The sequence below is a fragment of the Periplaneta americana genome, chromosome 10 (genome assembly GCF_040183065.1).
Source record: "Periplaneta americana isolate PAMFEO1 chromosome 10, P.americana_PAMFEO1_priV1, whole genome shotgun sequence".
Lineage (NCBI taxonomy): Eukaryota > Metazoa > Arthropoda > Insecta > Blattodea > Blattidae > Periplaneta > Periplaneta americana.
The window spans coordinates 31,424,186-31,443,480 of NC_091126.1; positions in this window are offsets into that span (position 1 = coordinate 31,424,186).

Genomic DNA, 19,295 nt, shown 5'->3' on the forward strand with positions numbered 1-19,295 from the left:
AAAGTGAATAACAATAATAAACGTTAGAATATGATTACTAGACTTCGTTGAATTGCCACACTCAGCATGCAATCAGGTTAGCGATGTACGGTAGTATAGAAGAGGTGAGCGACCTCCCGGTCTCGTAGTATAAGCAGTTCATGTTAAGAGTTGTGACCGGTCCAAATAGATAGAGCAGCTACAGCTAATGTATACCTATGTAAGCACTTGTTTTTGCATTACTGTGGTTGGAACAGTCAAAGCTTAACATTTGTTCAGTGCAGACAAGAATTCAATCAAACATACTACAATGAGAGTGTTGCTGTTCCAAACAATTGCCCCTGGAATACCCTTACCCCCGCAGCCAGTCTTGATCCGTTGGAAAACGTGGTTGGATGCTGTTAATTATTATGCAGAATATTAAGACAAAATAATGAAGGCAATTGATGCATTGGATAGCACAGACAGTTCCGCTGTTGCAGCTGTAAAATCATTGCCTTCTGAACAGCTATTGGAAGATATTCTGTTCATTGATTCTAATTTTAAAATCGTGTCCAAAAGCATCACCCTGTTAGAATCGTCTAAACAACAACTCTCAGACGCCTTTAATATAGTGGATAAAGTATCACAAACCCGTTATCCAAAATAACAATTCACTAATTTCAGAAAAAGTGAAATATAAGTTGAGAAACATTATTGCTAAAAATTCTGCCTATTCACAACTTCGTATTATATATGATGTACTATCAGGTCACGACAAGACGTCTGAAGTTGGTGTACTAAAAAGTAGTGACTTCCCGTTCTTCAAATATGCACCTATTACATCGTGTGTTGTTGAACGTACATTTTCCCAATATAAATACTGTTTGAGTGACCATTGGAGGAAGTTCATTTTGCAGTCGCTCAAAATGTACGTAACTCTTCACTGCAATGCACATATTCAAGGATGATGTGAGTATATTACATTAAATTTTAAGAATTAATATATCTCACTACAAAATAATTGTATATTTACATGTTCATACATTTCCTACTTCAATGATCATTCATTATATTTCTTGAACGCAGGATACAGGTTTTATTGTAACCGCAGTATACTGCTCAGTGTTTACATCAGAAGCATACTCCGTTGCACGGCCCCTTCTCATACAGTCTATACCGCGTGAGCAGTAAACCTTACGATTCTCGTGGCAATTCCACGAAGTCTAATGATTACATTAATACCAACAATGACGCTAATAATGATAAAATTGAGACTGGTTAACATAAGGATAATAATGAAAATAATAATAATGATAATGAAATTAAAGGCAGAAATGATAAAGACAAAATTAATAACGATAAAAATATAATAAATATGACACCATACTTCATATGAAGCGGTACTGTCGTAAATACATAACTAACCAAGCAGATCTGCTCGGATCGAACTCAGGTCTTCTGGTTGGGAAGCCGTTCGCTGAGAGTTACGTTTGAATGCACCGTTCCATTCGCTTGGTATTTTCTGTGAAAAACTTTGATGCCCCAACCAGACAACAAATACTTCAAAATAATTGGTGTAGAAATAGTCACATTCATTAAGAGTTTCAAACGTTTGCTCTTTTTCAATGCAGACCGTCATAAAAGTGAACTGATGAGAAGAGCCGAATCAAAAGTAAGAAAATCACGTCTCAACAATCGGTATCGTGGAATTTAATATCCGCTAATTTGCAACGTATCTATGTAATCACTCCATATTGACGATATCGGATTCTGTCCTCTACTGAATATAAAACTCGACCGATAAAATTCTGGGACGTGTTATTCTGAAGAAAACAGGGTCGATTTTCTGAAATAAACAATGCAGTGTTGCCATAACCCTAAGATGCACGACTGGTCAGTCTTACAAAAATGCATGGCGAAGGTCTGGAAGGCCTCTTATGTAATATCAATGGAGTTAATGTTTTTTCTTTCTTTTTATATTTCATTTATTGAAATGTGAAGTTGATACCGAATTTATTATGTTCTTTTCAACCACCCACAATTAGGAAGGATGGGTGGAGCGGAGAAAAATTATCTCCGGCACCGAGACTCGAACCCGGATTTTCAGCTCTAGGTGCTGACGCTTTATCCACTAAGCCAGCGTTTCTCAAACTTTTTTGAAGTGGGGACCACTTTTTAAAGTCAGAACAGTTCCGCGGACCACCTTACTCTTGTTCCCTTCGAAAGCAAATTTATCATTTTCGTAGCATATTTTAATACCAGTATACTTATATTTAAAAATTGAATTAAGGTTCGGTACTTTGGTCCTGGCTGGGTTACAGGCGCGGCGCCAGATGTGCAGGGAAAAGATGTCGAGAAACACCACTGTGTAGTGCTTTAAATCCCTCTTTTGCTGCTGAGGGTAGAGTGGGAAGTCGATAGGCGGGTAGGGTAAAAATTTCATAAAATGTCAGTACTGGGAGAAAAAGTGAAATTATTCGACTGTCATGTGTCATTTCCAAACTCTGAGATTTTAAGCTATAGTGAGATACGCAATTCGTTTGAATTTTATTTTTTCTTCTGTCTTTTTTGAAGGACCACAAGGGCAGATCTCGAGGACCACAGGTGGTCCGCGGACCATAGTTTGAGAAACGCTGCACTAAGCCACATCGAATTCCAGTTCCGATGCCGGATTGAATCCTCTCAGTTTAAGTTCCACCTCTTAGATTTCCTTTAGTTGCCTACCCTCGTGCACTGTCACAGATGTGTGACAGTGGCACAATATTACACTATCTACAGTATTTACAATCCTAGACTTAGTTCTTTAGTGAAATATGATTAATATACTGTCAGTTGAATTTTATGGTATTCTGTACAGTCAGTGAAGTTAAAACAATTTATTCTATCTTGTTATTCCCTGATTAAGATCAAACTGGCTTGATCCTAAACTCAAAATTTTACATACATTATATTTATTTAAAAAAATGCAGTAGAAAGCAACACTGGAATAAATTTGTAGGCGGGGCGGGAAACTCCGTGGAAATAAATCTAGTATAGTTATCCCTTTTGCGTGTGAAGGATGTCATTGTTCCGAGAACTTAATCAGTTTTAAAAATGGGGATGTTGAAGTGCCTTTAAAAGCACTGAGGATTGACAGTGATGAAATGTATCGTGCACTCAAAGCTAATGATGGCGTGTTGCAAGACAGAAAGGAAGATACACCACGTAACAAACTACCATAGAAATTTATTCAGAAGGAAAAAATTCATGTGAATTCATTTACGTCGCTTCCAGGTCAATATTTCAGAACGTATTTCTGTAGGAGTATAGAACTTGAATGAAATGTTTGTACAAAGAATAATATATTAGCTATCTTAGTGAAGAAACAACTTCCCAGTTTTTGCACCAAAACTATTTTATATTGATATCAATATGAGATTTAATATAAATGATACTCGGGAGGAAATTAAACGCAGATTAAATATGGGAAATCCTGTTGTTATTCGGTTGAGAAGGTTTTATCATCCAGTCTGCTGTCAAAAAATCTGAAAGTTAGAATTTATAAAACAGTTATATTACCGGTTTTTATATATGGTTGTGAAACTTGGACTCTCACTTCGAGAGAGGTACAAAGAATAATATATTAGCTATCTTAGTGAAGAAACAACTTCCCAGTTTTTGCATCAAAACTATTTTATATTGATATCAATACGAGCTTTAATATAAATGATTACTCGGGACGAAATTAAACACAGAATAAATATGGAAAATACCTGTTATTATTCGGTTGAGAAAGTTTTATCATCCAGTCTGCTGTCAAAAAATCTGAAAGTTAGAATTTATAAAACAGTTATATTACCGGTTGTTATATATGGTTGTGAAACTTGGACTCTCACTTCGAGAGAGGAACATACAGTAGGTTAAGGGTGTTTGAGAATAAGGTGCTTAGGAAAATATTTGGGGCTAAGAGGGATGAAGTTACAGGAGAATGGAGAAAGTTACACAACACAGAACTGCACGCATTGTATTGTTCACCTGACATAATTAGGAACATTAAATCCAGACGTTTAAGATGGGCAGGGCATGTAGCACGTATGGGCGAATCCAGAAATGCATATAGAGTGTTAGTTGGGAGGCCGGAGGGAAAAAGATCTTTGGGGAGGCTCAGACGTAGATGGGAAGATAATATTAAAATGGATTTGAGGGAGGTGGGTTATGATGATAGAGACTGGATTAATCTTGCTCAGGATAGGGACCAATGGCGGGCTTATGTGAGGGCGGCAATGAATATTTACAACTGCATACTTTTTAACATACCATAACAAATGTATGTTAATTTACCATGCAGATTCCAATATTTTATTATAACTTTACTTGCATTGTTATTATACAAATTAATGCATTAAAGATGTTCAATTGTTAAAACTGTTTTTGTCAGAAAGTGTAGGTATATAGGTATATAACTTTACAACAAACTTTGAAATATTATATGCAGGGTGTAACGGAAAAAAAAAATTGAACCAAACTTGACGTATGGATTCCTCAAATGTATAGAAGAAAAATGCTTATATCAACATGAGTCCGGAAATGCTTTGTTTTTGAGTAGTTCTTCACAACATGAACATAGTGCAGTGCAATGCGTTTGTTTTCTGGGATTATTTTGATGCATTCTGTTTACATTTCCTTAGATGAACTCTTCAAATTGACCACCTCCTGCCTGAACAGAGTTCGCAGCTCGTCGTCTTATCACCATCAGAACGTACTCCGAAATTCATGGATAGTTCCATAGGTCTTATTGTCTGAACCCAATTTCAAAATACAAAATTCGCTATTTTTTATAATCTATAGCTTAATTACTTTATTTCAATTGACGTTATGAAACTGACATGTTGCACTCACATAAAATGCACAAAGAATGATGAAATAAATGAAAACCATTTTGCTTTTAGAGACTCTATGATTTGTAGAATTTTAAAAGGTGTCTCATATTCGTCATCTTTACCATATTTTCGGAATTTTGCAAATAAAGGGTGCACCAAAACATCCTCCCTAATTTAAAGTTTAAATAAAAAACAGATGGATCAAAATAAGGAAACTTTATTAATAGGAATGGTATCTTAACAGTGGGAATTTTTCATTTTTTGAATAACGTGTCTCTCAAGTGGCGTCCTTCACTATCAATGCATTGTTCAATGCGACTTCGGAAATTCTGCATCACTCTATCATTTCTTGAGGAATAAGACCAATTTCTTTCTATATTTCATTTCTTAGGTCTGGCATAGTCCTCGGCCGATGTTTGAACACTTCAGCCTTAAGATGTGAAAATGTGCTTCATCACTAAAAAGAACCACATCTTCAGCATCTGCATTACACATTTTCATTTATCGGGATGCGTTAGTCATCAGAATTTCCGATATTGGAGTGGACAGAACCTTCGTGAACTTCATGAAAAACCTCTACATAACGACCGTGTTACTGTATGGTGCGGGGTTGCGAGAGTCGGGATACTTGGTCTTTACTTTTTTGAAGAGGATGGTGTTACTGTGACAGTACACTCTCAGCGGTACACTTTTATGATCAACAATTTTTTGGCACCAAGACTCAATGCGCTGCAGATTGACCAGGTATGGTTTCAGCAGGACGGAGCCACCTCTCACACAGCTCAGATTTCTCTCCAAGTCCTGAGACAGATGTTTCCCGGACGTTTAATTTCTTCACTTGGCGGCGGCCCCTGGCCAGCACGATCACCAGACCTTGCACCCTGCGATTTTTTTCTATGGGGACATCTTAAGGCTGAAGTGTTCAAACATCGGCCGAGGACTATGCCAGACCTAAGAAATGCAATACAGAAAGAAATTGGTCTTATTCCTCAAGAAATGCTAGTTAGAGTGATGCGGAATTTCCGAAGTCGCATTGAACAACGCATTGATAGTGAAGGACACCACTTGAGAGACACGTTATTCAAAAAATGAAAAATTCCCACTGTTAAGATACCATTCATATTAATAAAGTTTCCTTATTTTGATCCTTCTGTTTTTTATTTAAACTTTAAATTAGGGAGGATGTTTTGTCGCACTCTTTACAAGCTAGTTGTCTGTGAAAAGTATACCACAGCTATTGTGGTTGTCTTTAGAGATGGTAAGATGATGTCTATCACAAATTTCGCTGGAACTCTAAGGTATTTCTTGTCGTGTCTTTAGGATGGGAGGCCGTGTCTAAATTCTCGGCTGATTATGCGTCTTCGAACTTGCTCAATAAACAATTTACAGCGTGAAGATGTTTATCTCTTGAGCCTGTGTCCCTCCAAAAAGCGTTGGCGTGATTCCACAGCACGTACAATGAGGTCTTTCATGTCCTGAGTGATGTGCCGGCTCAGATGATGACTAATGCGTGTGGTAGGCCTGTATAACAAAAGTTGGAACTTCCTGCATTTTCTTGGTTCGCGGGTAGTTTCGAGGTAGGAAATCGTAAGAATTGCGTCTCCTAACATGAATATGCAGGATTTTCCCTTATATGCAATAAAGACGATGAATTATATAATGGTAACAAGAGTGCTACGTTCAATAATTTTTTGCTCGACCATACTATAATACTCTCATTACATGTGACGTAACTATATCTTAACGACATACATTGAAGTACTGCTGTTCATTATGTTATCGCAACTATCAATTTCCAACTAGGCATATGCGATATTCTTAATATCGTACGTGCAACATTCCGCAACCCTTGAGGGAACCAATCCAAAATGGCAGGCGCGAGTTTTGAAAGTGACATTGATCGAATCACTCAAATAAATGAAGAGTCCACTGCAAGAATGATGGATGTCACTTTCTTGTCGAAAATGAACCAAGACTGCCAATGCATAGCTTAAGACATATAGAATGTACACAGAGAGTTATATGACATGAACACTGATAGACATTGTCCAGTAATGATCGAAAAATCTCAGTTAAGCCTTGAGCGCTAAACATTTCAAACTTTCAATTGCTTCTCCTGCAAAATGTATTCCAAATGACATCCATCATTCTTGCAGTGGACTCTTCAAATATTAACCCAAATTCAAACATTCCACTGGGAGCCATTCCCCAGATAAATTTCACAAACTGCACAATCAACAACATGTATTTAAAAAAAAAATTCTGTTCATGTTAATTTTAATATTGTAATAAATTGAGTTAATTTCCTGTGTCTTAATGTGTGTTGCTTTGAGGTTAAAATACCCATACCAAGCCCTGCAAAAATCAATAAATACGGCGTACAGACCTGCCATCTGCTGCACTACTCGGGAACATGCTGAAAATACACATATGTTCACCATTTCATTATCACTAAAGTAACAAGGTAAGATATTTGTAAAAAAGAAAACTTAAAAAATTTAGACATTTAATTATGGTCGAACAAAAACAGTCGTATGCATATTGTCTATAACGGTAATTAAAACGATCCTATGAAAATTATGAAACTCGAGTCGCGTCTTAATTACTATCATTACAGGCTCGGTGACCTACAGGAACTTCGACATGAGCTTGGCTTTCTTGAGAAACAATCGTCATCGTCCTAATTTGAATTAGTGAATCTTACAGTAGACCTACTGACGAGGATGATAGACGCCAGACCACGTTGGCATATTATATTATATTATATTATATTATATTATATTTTTTTATTTATTTTACTAGGTTATTTTACGACGCTTTATCAACATCTTAGGTTATTAAGCGTCTGAATGAGATGAAGGTAATAATACCGGTGAAATGAGTCCGGGGTCCAGCACCCAAAGTTATCCAGCATTTGCTCATATTGGGTTGAGGAAAACCCTGGAAAAACTTCAACCAGATAACTTGTCCCGACCGGGAATCGAACCCGGGCCACCTGGTTTCGCAGCCTGGCGCGCTAGCCGTTACTCCACAGGTGTGGACTATTATATTATATTATATTATATTATATTACGTTACATCACATTATTAGTGCATCGTCAAAGGTATGTTATTTGGAGCGAGATGTTCCCTTCCACAGTCTACCTACCAACTATTAGTGAAATTAAAATTCCAATTCTTTGAAATACAAAACATAGTATTACAAATTCTTAGGGACTCTTTACATATCATCCAATATTATTTTTTATTTGTTTTCAAGAAAGATAATTTTGTCAATATTACATTTTGGCCTCAAGCGAATCCCAAATTCAAAATTGATACGTTTTTCTGTTCATTAACAACTCAAAAAACATAACTGCTATGTATTCAGGATCCTTGTCGTCACCCTCACTGGAGGGCTGACGATTTAATCAAATCCTTCTCTCTAGCATGTCATGTCATGTATTATATTATATTATATTATATTATATTATATTATATTATATTATATTATATATTATGTTATGTTATGTTATGTTATGTTATGTTATGTTATGTTATGTTATGTTATGTTATGTTATGTTACATCACATCACATCACATTATTAGTGGATCGTCAAAGGTATGTTATTTGGAGCGAGATGTTCCCTTCCACAGTCTACCTACCAACTATCAGTGAAATTAAAATTCCAAGTCTTTCAAATTAAAAACATCGTATTACAAATTCTTAGGGACTCTTTACATATCAACCAATATCATTTTTTTATTTATTTTCAAGAAAGATAATTTTGTCAATATTACATTTTGGCCTCAAGCGAATCGCAAATTCAAAATTTATTAGTTTTTTTTTTTTTTTGTATTCATTAACAACTCAAAAAACATAACTGCTATTTATTCAGGATCCTTGTCGTCACCCTCACTGGAGGGCTGATGATTTAATCAAATCCTTCTCTCTATCATGTTATGTCATGTATTATATTATATTATATTATATGGTATGTTATGTTATGTTATGTTATGTTATGTTATGTTATGTTATGTTATGTTATGTTATGTTATGTTATGTTATGTTATGTTATGTTATGTTATGTTATGTTATGTTATGTTATGTTATGTTATGTTATGTTATGTTATGTTATGTTATGTTATGTTATGTTATGTTATGTTATGTTATGTTATGTTATGTTATGTTATGTTATGTTATGTTATGTTATGTTATGTTATGTTATGTTATGTTATGTTATGTTATGTTATGTTATGTTACATCACATCACATCACATTATTAGTGGATCGTCAAAGGTATGTTATTTGGAGCGAGATGTTCCCTTCCACAGTCTACCTACCAACTATCAGTGAAATTAAAATTCCAAGTCTTTCAAATAAAAAACATCGTATTACAAATTCTTAGGGACTCTTTACATATCAACCAATATCATTTTTTTATTTATTTTCAAGAAAGATAATGTTGTCAATATTACATTTTGGCCTCAAGCGAATCGCAAATTCAAAATTTATTAGTTTTTTTTTTTTTTTTTTTGTATTCATTAACAACTCAAAAAACATAACTGCTATTTATTCAGGATCCTTGTCGTCACCCTCACTGGAGGGCTGATGATTTAATCAAATCCTTCTCTCTATCATGTTATGTCATGTATTATATTATATTATATTATATTATATTATATTATATGTTATGTTATGTTATGTTATGTTATGTTATGTTATGTTATGTTATGTTATGTTATGTTATGTTATGTTATGTTATGTTATGTTATGTTATGTTACATCACATCACATCACATCACATTATTAGTGGATCGTCAAAGGTATGTTATTTGGAGCGAGATGTTCCCTTCCACAGTCTACCTACCAACTATTAGTGAAATTAAAATTCCAAGTCTTTCAAATAAAAAACATCGTATTACAAATTCTTAGGGACTCTTTACATATCAACCAATATCATTTTTTATTTATTTTCAAGAAAGATAATTTTGTCAATATTACATTTTGGCCTCAAGCGAATCGCAAATTCAAAATTTATTAGTTTTTTTTTTTTTGTGTTCATTAACAACTCAAAAAACATAACTGCTATTTATTCAGGATCCTTGTCGTCACCCTCACTGGACGGCTGATGATTTAATGAAATCCTTCTCTCTATCATGTCATGTCATGTATTATATTATATTATATTATATTATATTATATTATATTATATTATATTATAAACGCGAAATTAAGTTTTAGTGGAAATGCGTAAAATTTGCATCGATATAAAATATTATTCCTTTACTTGTGAAATTCATGTCAGTTATTTTTCTTGAATTCTTCGCCCTACTGAAAGTATGTCACTTTAGCCCTTCCTACAAGCCTCATATCATTAATTTTTATGTACACATAAACTGTCACTGTTTATTGTATCTGAAGAGCGTGCAGGTTATTCACAGCTTTTATCAATTTACTTCAAAGCGTTTTCCATATAACGACTTAGAAATTTCAAGTACTGGTAATAAAATTCTCTGTTGTAAATCCCCGACTTCACAGCGACATTCTTTCCATCATACGAAGCAAATCTGGATTTCCTGCAAACATGATTCAGCCGGTTCGTTGACGGCTTCTCAACGAAGGGGATCGGGGTTCTGTTCCAGGCAGACAGGTTTCCCCTTCCCCCTACCGTTCGCATTCCACTACCGCCACGGTGTCTGAAAACACCTGCAGTAAAAGAGACGTTATGTGAAGAAATGCCGGCGATGCATGTTTATCTTCCTTTTAGTTCTCTTTCTACTTCATTCCTTACTTCTTTTTATTTTCTACTTGCAATATACCTTCATCTAATGCTCTACTTCTACACTCCCGAGGCTTATTCGTGTATTTTACGGCTCTAAATTAAGGCGGTCCTACAACCGCTGAAGAGCTCAGACTATCTGCCTGTCACGCTGGCGGTCCAAGTTCGAAAACCAGCCAGGCGCGGAATCTTTCATTGAAAAATCCGTAGTCCTAGTGGAGAATATGAATAGCGTTGGGGTTGGTTTTTCTCGAGGTCCTACCGATTCCTTTTATTGGACATCAAGGTTGTGGGTCAGTTGCACCTCGTGATCAGTAGGGCTAGGATTTTGATGAAATTGCATTTTTTTTCTAGTAAGCCAGAAACAAAGCTGCTTTAGTATTTATGTTTTATGTGATAAACTGAGTGTTTTAAGACATATTTGTTAGGGCTTTTTTTTTTTCATTTTTTGCCTGTTTCAACTCATAAGATTTAGATTTAAATTTTATTTAATAATAGCATATACATAAAAACGTTACATTAAAATACCCCGAAAGAGCGAAGCTCGTGTTCGGGGACAGTTCCGTTGCATAGATATACATACTTTGTAGACAAAATACTTAAGAAAAAAGCTCACATAAAGATGATAATAAAATTAGTAAATAATAATACTAGTAATAACCGAGTGAAAAAAGAGACGATGTTGAGATTGATGGATTAATATTAACTTATTATTAGTAGTATAATTAGTGCAGGTCATGTTGATATAGTAACCAAGATAAAATAGAAAAATATACTTAGGATAGAAATAAACTTGTTTTACAATACATGGTACATAATATATATACAGGGAAGTGTGTCATATATTTTTTTTTAATTCTGGATCTGAAAATTTCATTGCTTAAAGTAGTCAATTCTGGATGAAATTTTATTATCGAATTATATAGACGTGGACCATAATTTGTACCGTGTAGTAAAGCAGCAGATGTGAAATATTTAGGTTCAACTAATTTAAGAATTTCATTTCGTCTTGTATTATGAGCATGTGGCTGAGCTACAAATTTCATTCTATTTTTATGATAGAATTTCATTAAAGAGTATTTATAAATTTGGTCAATTCTAAAAACATTCAATTCGGAATGGATCAAATTTGTTGGATAATCCAGTCGCCTTTTCAAACAAATTTTGATTATACGTTTTTGCAACATAATTAGAGGAAAAAGAGCAGTTTTTGTAATGCCTCCCCATCCAGTTATACCATATTGGATAACAGATTCAACTATAGCCAAATAAACCAAACGTAATACATGAGTAGGCAAGTAATGGCGAAGGTTTACAAATTTGTAAATTGTTTTACGGATCCTGTTACATAAAAAGGTGATTTGTCTATCCCATTTCAAGTGCCGATCAACAATAATTCCCAGGTATTTCACGTCTACAGATTCTTTCAGGCAAGGGCATTTACAGGTTGTCGAGGGTTTACAAATGAGTTGTGGATTATTAATTTTAAATGAGAAAGTGATAAGAATATCTTTTGTTTTATTCGGTCATTTTTAGGCATTTTCCATTTGATTTTGGCCATAAATCCCCATTATTAATGTAAAATAATGCCTATTTCCTTTGATATTTTCTTTACAAATTTGTCCATTAATACTCATTATTTTGTATAAAATTTTAATCGTTTTTCTACACAAATATTGTCATTAAAACGTAGTACACCCCACATAATGGATCAGTCCAACCGCCCCTTCAATATAGACTCCTCTATACCTGCTAATTCCAGATAAGAGTGGCCTTGTGGTAGACTACACGGAAACTAAAAGTAAAGTAAATCCATGGTGCTTCAGCCCATGAAGGGCCAAGACCGACTAGCCGACTGCTGACCTCACATCCACATGCCGACGCAGAGGTGAACGATCATACATGGAAACTACATCAGATAAAATAATTAATTAAAGTGTACTTACTTACTTACTTACTGGCTTTTAAGGAACCCGGAGGTTCATTGCCGCCATCACATAAGCCTACCACTGGTCCCTAGCCTGAGCAAGATTAATCCAGTCTCTATCATCATATCCCACCTCAAATCCATTTTAATATTATAATTAAAGTGTACTACTTGGAAAAAATTATGTAAAATTTAATTTAATTACTAGTCTAAATATTAAGTAGTACAAAACCTCTTCTCCTACTAAGGCAATTATGTGAGATCAATTTTAGGGCATTTTAAGGGCGTTTTTGAAAAATTTTTTTGGCCATAAATGAATTTTTAATACATTTTTTCATGATTTACAGGTCATCAAAATCCTAGCCCTAGTGATCAGCTTTCATAGGTACAATACCCTTTTCCGTTACTTGGTTATTTAACACCGCTGTATCAAATACGAAGTTATTTAGCGTCGATGGATTTCGTGATAGCGAGATGATATTTGGCGAGATGAGGCCGAGGATTCGCCATAGTTTATCTGATATTTGTCTTACGGTGGGAGAAAACCTCGGAAAAACCCAACCAGGTAATCAGCCGAAGAGAGAATCGAACCCACTCCCAAACGCAACTCCGGATCGGCAAGCGCCTTAGCCGACCGAGCTACGCCGGTGGCGTCATTATCTTTCTGTCGAATAACGTCCAAGGATAATAACAACCCAATTCCTTTCAGTAGCATTTTATTTAGAAATGTAAACAGCTCTCTTCCCTCCCGTTCTAGAACCCAGATCCCTTAACTTCAGTTTTAATAAACATACTGGGTGTTCATTTCAAAGTGTGTCATGACGTCACTGTTGTTGGGTCACCGATTTGAAGCGAGTTTCAGCTTATATGTCATCGAAGTTGCCTATTATTTAAGGCGTTCTTCAATCTGAACTTGAGAACGTGTACGGTATAACTTGAACGTCGTAGCAACAGATGGCGGTCTGTACGGTCTGTGTGCTACCATAACCTCTTTCGAACTGTGTTTTGCGCCGGCAAGTCGTACGCAGGGTATTTGTTATCATCAGTTGCGTACGGTAACATTCCACAACACAAATCAAATGCTCCGTGTCCATGTTGACCGTCGAAGTTAATGTCAACAAATACGTAAGTAATCGTCTTAACCCTCTTCCCATATCCCGACAGTACGTATTTCCAAACAGTTCACATTCCTGCTACTACCGGCGTTACCGTACGTATCGGTACGTACTCTTCAGAATGAACGCCGTACTTGTCAGGCAACTTCTCTGCCTCATAGGTTATACACCTCTGCGGAAGTGTAGGACGATTGAATTCTCTAGGCTCATCGGCTAGCCACATGACGGCATACAGTGAGCCATGACACACTTTGAACTGAACACCCAGTATAAGATTCCTTTAGCATTCGGAAATATTGATTGTATTTCACCGTGTAATGGAATTTCAAAGTTCGCAACAATTTCAGATGAATTAAAGTCAGGGTTTAAGCCACATTCGCATTTGTCGCATTTTGCTAGTCGACTTCTAAAAATGCAACAAACTTTCAATGTATATGTGCAAAAATGTGACAACATTGGATTTCAGAAACGAAGATGGAAATGGAGAAAATGAAATCAAAGATGTGCATGAACTGATCAGTTCTGGAGAATCTGAATTTAAATTAAATGCTAACGGCATGAGCAATGTGCAAAAAGATATTGAGCAATAGATGTTCAGAAATGGATTTCAAAGAGTTGGTAAAATTCATGCAAGTTAACAAGTCAAGTGAATAATTTCTTCTAATTGATTTATACAATTCCATCGCTAGGATTTAGTTGCATGTATCTCGTAAAAACTATAATTAGAAACCGCCTTTCAGTAAAAGGAGTTAACACTCTGCTAACAATACATCTTGAGGGCCTACTCGTAAAGAATTTCAATGTTTAGAGTACAAATAAAACTAACGTATTTTAATGTAACGTAAATCAGCAGTAATTCATTCTGAACTTGTTTAATAATTTACTTAGGGTAAAGTTGCCTAATTCCGTGATCCCCCTAATCCCGTGATACTTTTCTTAAATTGAATGTTAGTCAAAGCTTTGCCGTTTGACCATAGCGCCAGACATCTTCCTCGGAAGAGTACATTTTTCACCTACTTTTGAGACATCGTTGAACGTCCTAGGAAGATATCTAACCCCGTGACATTCAGTGAAAAAAAAACGTAAGCTTATCACGGAATTAGGAATATCACGGAATTAGGCAACTTTACCCTACATAAGTATATCTAGAGTTTGATAAGATGGATTGAAAGCAATAAAACTGCAAGAAACAAATTACGTAACTTTTTGTTCTGCAAATCTTATTAATTTTATCTTTCACTACAATTATTCATAATATTGCACCAGCTTTTCGCAATTTGCACAAATATAATTTTTCATTTGTGCATTTTTGCGACAATTATTTATTTTTTAGCTTAAACCCTGTTTAAAGTTCAACATTGAAATTGTTGTAGATCTACAATATGCATCGTAACTTGTTCCCAAACATATGACACATTCTTTCTTATTTCTTTCATCATTATTGTGCTCTTGTTTGGGATTGAAAATCATAAAGCTGCCTCTAGAATTCACCTATTCTGTTCAATTAATTTTTTCACATTATGCACCATATCGTTTCTGAGTTTATGCTCTTCTTATCTTCCATGGTAACCTTAGGGTACATTTTATGTTAAAATAACTACACTAGAAAATATTGCATACCTGGACGCGGTGTCTGTGGCTCAAATGCTAGCGCGTTGGTCTTCCATTCACGCGGCCCGGTTCGATCCTCGGCCAGGACATGATGGAATTTTTGGTGGACAAAGCAGATGTTGCAGAGGGTTTTTCTCGGCTAGGCATACTTCCGTTTCCCTCAATCGTTCCACCGACACTTTCCACCTCCCCCTCATTTCGTCTATCATCTGCAAAAGTAAAAATAAGCTGGGGTGAAGTCTTTGGGGCAGTACTGGTTTGCGATGTTCATATAGGAAGGGTTTGGGGCTCCGGGCCCCTTAGATTCACCAGGCTATGACAACCAGTGGAGAAGAATCAAATTTAGGTGCCTACTATACTACACCTGCAGTTCAGAAATTCAGCCACTTGTTACTTTTCAACAAGTAGATACATATAAAATGGAAAGATATGAGAGAAGGATCAATTTTAAGTGCCCACTTCAATTTTAGTACAGTCATCTCGCCATTGGTTAGTTTTTAACATGCAGAGCCATCTAACTAAAAGGAAACATATAACTAATGGAGAAGGCTCAAGTTTAGGTGCCAACTGTACATGTACATAAGATATTTAGCCATTGGTTAATTTTTATCACGCAGAGAAATATTAAAGGAAAATTGTGATAACTAATGCAGATGGATGAATTTTACGTGTAACCTTTACTTGTAGTTCAGACATTCAGCCATTGGTTAGTTTTTAGCGTGCAGAGACATCTGAATGTAAAGATACATAACTAATGAAAAAAAAAAGATTTTAGGTGCCAACTGCATATGTACTTGGGTTGGATAAAAAGTAATGGCAACAGTTCGATATTTCTGACATGGCTTTATTCACAGGGGTACAACATTTACGTACCTTCTATATAGTCGCCCCCCTTATTTATTACCTTTTGCCAAATGTTTGGAAGGCGTCGTACACCATCAGCGCGTCCATCTTTGTTGATGTTCCGTATTGACCGCCCTAAAGCACGGATAAGTTCATCTCTGGTATTGTACCGGGTCCTTCGCAGTGGTTCTTTCATTTTGGTGAAAAGATCGTAATCGCATGGATCATATCGGGCGAGTAAGGAGGATGTTCCAGAATCTCCCATTGCCAGCGACGCAAGAGGTCCTTGACAGCAACAGCGGTATGACTCTTTGCATTATCATGAAGAATGATGGGGTTCTGTACCCCCAAGTGTCGTCGTTTTCTCCTGAGGGCTGGACGAAGGTGGTGCTGCAGGAACCTGCAGTAGTAGTCCGCCTTGGAGGTACAGCGTGGTGCAGTATTACCCCATCAATGTCATACGCCACAATGAACATCACCTTCACAGCACTTCCAACAACGCCTTCCCGACACGCTTTAACCCATCGTGCCACTGTGCGATATGGCAACGCTGCATCGCCACATGCTTCACGCAGTCCCTGAAAACATTCTTGTGCACTACGACCTCGTGCCACTTCAATTTTGATCCAGGAACGTTGCTCTAGTGTTGTAAACATGATCTTAGGGCGCTCGCACTATCCCTATGAAAGTCAACGTTCTACACACTGCAGTAGATTGACAGAGTACTGTCGCCGCTGGCTACACTAACTCATCTAACAGTCCTTGTTCATTTCCATACAGCTGGCAACTCTCGAACGCACCATCGTCACATGACAGCAGTGTTGCCATTACTTTTTATCCAACCTATGTAGTTCAGATATTTAGCCATTAGTTACTTTTAACGCGCAGATTTATATAAAATAAAATATAACTAACTGAGAAGCTTAATTTTAAGTGACTATTGTATTTGTATTTCAGATATGTAACCATTAGTTAGTCTTTAACTCGCAGATTTATATAAAACAAAATATAACTAAAGGAGAAGCTTAATTTTATGTCACTACTATACTTGTAATCCCCATGGGGGAGGAAATTTTCTCATGAAATTTCGGCCAGTGTATGGGACCGGTGTCCACCCAGCATCGCGATGCAGTTGGGAAGCTACGATAGGTAGCGAAATCCGGTTGCGAATGCCAGCTATAACGGCTGGGGGGATCATCGTGCTAACCACACGATACCCCCATTCTGGTTGGATGATCGTCCACCTCTGCTTCGGCATGTGGGCGTGAGGCCAGCAGCCGGCTGATCGGTGTAGGCCGTTCACGGGCTGTAGCGCCACGGATTATTATTATTATTATTATTATTATTATTATTATTATTATTATTATAAGTATACTTGTAGTTCAGATATTTAGCCATTGGGTAATTTTTAATTATCAGCGATATCTAAAAGGAAAGATATGATAACTGTCATAGGAGGATCAATTTTAGATGCCAACTGTGTTTGTAGTTCACAGATTTAAACATTAGTTCGATTTACAGTACAGCGTGTCAAGACATCGAAAAGGAACAACATAGTAATGAAAAGAGATGGATGAAATTTAGGAGCCAACTGTACTTCTAGCCCAGACATTTAGCCATCAGGATCGTCATTTTTTTGTTTCCGGAATTGCACGTGCACTTAATCACGAGAGCGAGTTACAATTGACCGGCAGACGGCCCTTCGCCGTGCGAGAAGCTCCGTGGCGATGCTGCTGAACGGCCATCACGTTAACCGAGCTCTCAACCGTTCGCGCTCCATCATCCACACAACGTATTGTTGATATAATTATGTCTGAAATTATGTGAATGTTTACCAAAGCTGTAAACAGTTGCTTACCCGAAATCTCAGACTTTGGTGCCAAATTCTAGGATAATTTTAGTTTCTTGTTGAACGAAACCTTCGCCGTAAATAAACATTGAATTAATCTCGTAGAAAAATGACAGAATACAGAAGCTTTATTTTGCTACATGCCACCGTAATCTGAAAGATGTTGTGACATGATTCCAGAGGAAAAGAAAGCACTTCATGTAGAAATAATATTCTTCCAAGAAGAAAAGTTACTTTGAAACCCTACACACCAATGTGGAAATTCGACAGGCATTATAATGCGCACAGAGTTACACAAAGCGACCATTAAGCGCTAATCAAAATGCTTCTTACAGGAAGCATTTCATCAAACAGGTAATTTTACTGACTTTTATTTTAAAAGGTTACTTACTTTATTATTTACTGAAGGCTGTGTTATCTCTGGAAATGAAGATTCCCTATAAAGTGCAACATAAGAGACAGATCTGAACCTCACAAGTAATACCAAGAATGCACCACTTATAATAATAATAATAATAATAATAATAATAATAATAATAATAATAATAATAATAATAATAATGTTTTATTTTCGCTGGCAGAGTTAAGGCCATAAGGCCTTCTCTTCCACTCAACGAGCCTTAATCAATACAATACATATTTAAATTACGATTATTTACACTACACTTAAAAGGTTCTCCAGCAATATTCTTCAGTTAAGTTTTAACGACTAGTAGACTACGTATTTATTTAAATTTAGTTAATCCTATAAGTTACATAAAGTAGTAACTTAATTTATGAGCTAATTTAATTCAATCAATTATAATTAGAGATTTGAGATAGCTAGTAAAATGATGAAAATTAATTTAATATAAGCTTACTAGAACTATGTTACAGGGAGAAAAAGCAATATATATATATATATATATATATATATATATATATATATATATATATATGAGAATATTAATGTAATTGCCATTAGAGGTTTTGTAAATCTATTTAGAGAAATTAATGATAATAATAAGAATGGACAGATGTTAGTTTCATTATATGTAATAAATATTAATCAGCAATTAATTTGTTAAGTAAGAATTTATTTAATTTTGACCTAAATGAAGTTATTGTCCAACAACCCCTTACATCACTCGGTAGCGAGTTCCAATTTCTAGCAACTGAAACTGTATAAGATGAAGAATATAAAGATGTCTTGTGATAGGGTATAATGAGGCAACTAGGCCAGGAGATAATAGGGTAGGGTGGCCAGTTAATTTTCCCGTCCATTGCATACATCGCCGACTAGCTACACATTACACTAGTCAGACTTCAAATTCATACAAACAATTGTTCTTCCTCTGACACATATCGTCAAGTGCGATGTACAGTAGT